The sequence below is a fragment of the Microcaecilia unicolor genome, unplaced genomic scaffold, assembly GCF_901765095.1.
Source record: "Microcaecilia unicolor unplaced genomic scaffold, aMicUni1.1, whole genome shotgun sequence".
Lineage (NCBI taxonomy): Eukaryota > Metazoa > Chordata > Amphibia > Gymnophiona > Siphonopidae > Microcaecilia > Microcaecilia unicolor.
The window spans coordinates 132,685-138,684 of record NW_021963201.1 but is presented as its reverse complement, the minus strand read 5'-3'; positions in this window follow the sequence as shown (position 1 = coordinate 138,684).

Here is a 6,000-nt window from a genome sequence, read left to right as displayed (position 1 = left end):
TTAATCAGTTACTTAGCTATAGTCTCCTTTCTTAAGATGTTGGAAGCGTGAGACTCTTTCTTGCGTGGGGGCCTGAAGATTTCCTTCCAAGAAGTGATGTGTAGTCCCTGGTTTCCTTTCCTGGTGGAACTTCTCCCTATACCTAGCTTAACCAAATTAAATTTGGAGAGAAAAGCTTATCTTCCTGTCACTAAAAAAACAACTATATTAAGTGACTTTTAAAGGGATATGCAAATACTGTGGCCAATTAAACTAATGAAAATAAAAGTAATTGGAAAATCTCTCTCTTCCAGGCCTCACCTTTCTTTTACTTTCCCTTCACTAAAATGGATGGAAACAGAAACAAATACAGCTGAAACAGTTACACTCAATTCCATACACTATGTTTCATACCTCATTTTTTTTACTTCCATTCAGACAAAAACAACACAGAGAGGCATATTTTCAAAGCACTTAGCCTTCCAAAGTTCCATAGAAACCTATGGAACTTTGGAAGGCTAAGTGCTTTGAAAACATGCCTCAGAGGCTTACTATACACTGCATCCATCCACACCTCTTAAGGAAGAATATTCCTTTGGATTTTCTCTACTAAGCTTCACTCACTCTGCTACTTACATCAGCCAAAATCATTTATTTTATTTTTTGTTACATTTGTACCCCGTGCTTTCCCACTGATGGCAGGCTCAATGCGGCTTACATGGGGCAATGGAGGATTAAGTGACTTGCCCAGAGTCACAAGGAACTGCCTGTGCCTGAAGGGGGAATTGAACTCAGTTCCTCAGGACCAAAGTCCACCACCCTAGCCACTAGGCCACTCATTCTCTTCCCAGAACTTCTGACATTTATTAATGAAAATATTCACATTCATCACTATATTTCAGGTTCCCTAGCAAACCTTGGAAGTCCCTCTTAAAATATTTTTGAATTGCTTTCTCCTGTTTTCTCCTCTAGACACTCTCCCAACAACCTCTCGCTCTTCAGCTGCTTCTGTCCTTCTTTTTTTCACAAGCCCGCCATTTCCTAGGCAACGGTGACTCAGCTAGAATACTTGGAATCTCTTGACCAATAGAAATGTTCCTTTAGAACCTTTTTTTAATGGATGTTTAGAACCCTGTCTGAACTTAACTGATTCTCCACTTTTACTTTTAATTTTACCATAGAAAATGGAAAAAATGCTATTCACTAGATATTTAGATGAATTCTTACACCAAACCGTACCAAACTCACTAGTTCAATCATACTTTACAATGCCCACATTACCATGGTTTTACTTTCCAAAAATAAAAAGGCCCCACAAAGCACTAGGATCCCTGGAACTCCGGCCGGGCAGCTCTAAAATCGGGCCCTAGGCTTCAGCGAGGCCCAATAGGAGCTCCAGGGATGGACTGAGCATGTGCAAACTTTGCACTCTCTCAGTCCCCCCCCCCCCCCCCCCCCTTCCAACAGGCTAGGCTGCAAGCCAGCCATTTTCCTGCCAGGACTCAGCCTGAGAACTGTCATTCGCATCCAGCACGCCTTCGCAGCTAGACGCGTTTTAACGGCGCTCTAGCTTTAGAGCCCTCCGGAGCCCCCCTGATCACCAATTCAACTACGAAGTGGCCCAAAACGGGCACATTGATTCCCGGACCATCGGGGCAACAATGAGACGGCCCCGAATGGCCGAAACACCTCCGAGCTGACCAGAGCAGAAGCACCTCAGCCACACTGGACCACTAGAAATGGCCAAAGAAAGCCACAACAAATTCTGAACAAGCCCCAAGTACATGTATTATTTATATTTTAAAAAATATATTTTAACCCCTAAGGGTTACATTATATTACCGAAGTGTGGCAACAACTACATAATTGGGATTATTATTTACCCCTTATAGGGATTCTTATGACAGAAATAGGTGTCCTGGTTAGCACGGTTTTTACTCAAGTTCTCACCAAGGCCAAAAGTTCTTTTTTTAAATAATACTCATCCATGATTTCTGGTATTTTATATAGTGCCTAAGGTTCATCTGTCCATTGAGCAACTTCCCAGACCTATTTTTTTTCCCTTAGAGGCACCATTCTGGAACCTTATCTCAGTTTTTGGACTATTTTTGAAGCCTTTTATGGTCCAGTTTAAATCCTACATCAGAGATACCACACATTTCTTAATTAATTAACAATATTGGACCATTGAAGGAAATCTGATATTTTGGTAACATTAGACCTTGATGTAATATACTCTAATGTTCCCCAAAGGTGGTTTTGGATATTGTTGATCATACAATGAACGTAGTTTTTTGGTCTCATTGGCTCGATTGGTGTTGTGCAAAAATTATTTTATGTTTGAAAAACAATTTTTTTTCAGGTTCTTGGAACAGCCATGGGGATTGCTGCTTAACTGAGTATTGCAAATTTGTATGTTTCAAGGTTTGAGGATCAATTTTTATATCAAGCTTGATGGTTCTCTAGTATTAAATGTGGCTTCATTTTATTGATGATGTATTTTTTATTTGCACATTTTCACAAACATCTTTACACCAGTTTGTGACTGGTTGAACACACTATATCCCCGTTTACATTTTCCCATGAAATATAGCCATCACACAATCCCATTTTTCAATGTTTTGTTGAAAAAAAAGAATCAGGAAAATTAGAGACTTCCACGATGACGATATACTGCCCTTCTGTGGTTACAGTCGGTCATCAGATCCCATCCCCTTTCCATTTCCCTTACTCGACCATTCTTTTTCTTTCTTCAATGGTCTGTGGAAACGTTGTGCTGGGCAGGAGGGGGGAGAGTGGAAGACTGTAAAGGAAATGCTGCTTCCTCCTGCTTCTCAGGTGCCAGGATACTTTAAAGTTGCCAACTTTTTGAAAGACAAAAGTACAGTGACAGAATATATCTGAAACAAATACATTAATACAAATACACTGGCAGTGGTGTACCTAGGGTAGCTGACACCCAGGGCTGGTCATTTTTTAACACCCCCCTCCAAAATCCAGTACTAGGCATACCGAGAATGCAAAACACTCAGGACCTATAGAGTAATTCTACCATACCATAAGCAGTCATTTCTATGAGTCACACAAGGAAAAGGAAAGCATCTTAAACACTACAGTGAGCACTAGAACATCAATTCACCTATTGTAAAATGAAACCAGACAGAATAATACAGATCGTCGATCCTGCACAGTCAGTGCCAACTGAAAGCCATGTCTCTTTCACAAACACAGATACACCCTAATCCACTATAGAATAAGTAATCATAAACTTTCTATTTAGACAAAAATTAAACTGAACCCCCAAGATGCCAGACTCTGCATACAATGCAACACCACAGAAACAGAAAATGTCCCCTAGTACTGTGCAAAATATAAAGACAGCAGATGTAAATTTGAAAAAACTAACAAATTCCAATCATCACTTTACAAATTAACAAATAGAAATAAAACAAATATAGAAAATAAAATAATACCATTTTATTGGACTAATACATTTAGCTTTCAGAAGCCAAAACCTCCTTCCTCAGGTCAATACAGTATAGTGCTGTTACAGTATCCTATCCTGACCCGAGGAAGAGGGTTTTGTTCTCCGAACGTTAGTCAAAATGTATTAAAATTAGTCCAATAAAAAGATTACCTTATTTACATGTTCTATTTATAAGCATTTATCAACACAGCTACAATATTACTTTATCCTAAAGCAAAAAAATAAAAATATATTTTATTTACAGTTTGTTGTCTCTGGTTTCTGCTTTTCTCATCTTCTTTTCACTGTCTTCCTTCCATCCAGAATCTATCTTCGCTCTCTCTCTCTCTGCCATCCAGTGTCTGCCCTCTCTGCTGTCTCTCCCTGCCCCTTCCATCCACTGTCTGTCCTGTCTCTCACTTCCATCCACATCTGCCCTATCTCTCCCTTCCATCTACATCTGCCCTCTATCTCTGCCCCTTCCATCCACCATCTGCCCGCCTGCCCTCTCTCTCTGCCCCTTCCATCCACCATCTGCCCTTCTGCCCTCTCTCTCTCCCCCTTCCATCCAGTCTGCCCTTTCTCTCTGCCCCTTCAATCTACCATTTGTCCTCCCACTCCCATCCATCCAGGATCTGCCCTCCCTCTCGCTCATTGTTGCCAGGGTTGCGGTCTTCCCGCAACACTGGGTGGGTTTTCTTTGAGCAGCTGCGGCAACATTTCGGCGGCTGCGGGTTTGGGCTCTTCTCCTGTGGCCACTGTGTGCTTTTTTCCGGGGCTTCTATTGGTCCAATTTGGTCCAATAGAAGCTTTTCCAGGGCTTCTATTGGTCCAATTTGGTCCAATAAAAGCTTTCCCGGGGCTTCTATTGGTCCGATGTGGTCCAATAGAAGCTTTTGAGGGGCGTGGTTGACGTCAGGGGCGGGGTTAACGACGGCAGGGGTGACGTCAGGGGGCGGGGCTGGTGACATGGGAGGCGGGGCTGGTGACGTGGGAGGCGTGGTTTGACGTTGGGCTGGTTTTGGGCGGGGAAAATTTTTCCCATCTGGCAACCTTGCTCTCGCTCCCCCTTCCACCCAGGATCTGTCCCCTCTCTCTCTCTCTCTGCCCCCCTCTTTTCGGCCTCCTGTTCCAGCCCCATTATCCCACCTACTACTTATCATTTCTAAAGCGCTACTAGACGCACGCAGTGCTGTACACTTGAATATGAAGAGACAGTCCCTGCTCGACAGAGCTTACAATCTAATTAAGACATACAGGACAAACAAGAGATAAGAGAATATTAAAGTGAGGATGATAAAATAAGGGTTCTGAACAAGTGAATAAGGGTTAGTAGTTAAAAGCAGCATCAAAAAGGTGGGCTTTTAGCTTAGATTTGAAGGTGGCCAGAGATGGAGCTTAACGTGCCAGCTCAGGAAGTCTATTCCAGGCATATGGTGCAGCAAGACAAAAGGAACGGAGTCTGGAGTTAGCGGTGGAGGAGAAGGGTGCAGATAAGAGAGATTTACCCAGTGAACAGAGTTCCCGGGGAGGAATGTAGGGAGAGATGAGAGTGGAAAGGTACTGAGAAGCTGCAGAATGCACTTATAGGTCAATAAGAGGAGTTTGAACTGTAAGCGGAAACGGATAGGAAGCCAGTGAAGTGACTTGAGGAGAGGGCTAATATGAGCATAACGACACTGGCGGAATATTAGTCGTGCAGCAGAATTTTGAACAGATTGAAGAGGAGAGAGATGGCTAAGTGGGAGACCTGTGAGAAGCAAGTTGCAATAGTCTAAGCAAGAGGTGATGAGTGTTCCAGCCCCATTATCCCACCTGCCCCTAGTTCCAGCCCCAGCCCACATCTCCCACCTGCCCCCCCTTTTCAGCCCCCAGTTTCAGCCCCACTATCCCATTATCCCATCAGTCCCCAGTTTCAGCCCCAGCCCTTTTCTCCTACCAGTGCCAGCCCCAGCCACTTCTCCCTGTCCTTTTCAGCCCCGTCCCCCCAGTTTCAGCCCCTGCCCCTGTTCAGCCCTCAGTTCCAGTACTAGCCCCCTTATCCCACCTACCTTCCTTTTCAGCCACCAGTTCCAGTCCCCTTCACCCACATCTCGTGTCTGTCTACTCTGCATGTAAAGGAAGCAAATCGCCTCGTCGGCCAGTCTTCCCTCACTGTGTCCCGCCCTCGCAGAAATAGGAAGTTACATCAGAGGGTGGGACACAGTGAGGGAAGACTGGCTGACGAGGCAATTTGCTTCCTTTACACGCAGAGCAGACAGATGCGAGGCGCTGCGTTGCGCCGCCGCTTCACAGATTTTTTTTTTAAAGGCTGGGTCAGGTGCCAGGTGGCAGGAGAAGAGGGTCGTCTGTCGACGGAGCTGGTAGGCAGGTGGGGACTGGGTCGGGGAGGGGGGATCAGATGGGAGAAGGGGACCGAAGTCGCCACTTTACCAAAGGAGCGATCAGAGCTACAGGAGTGTGGATCGTCGGCGCACAGCATTGCATCACTATGGTAATCCACAGATGCATCAAGTGCCGCAAACTATGAGGCAAACATCATGACCAAAAGATGA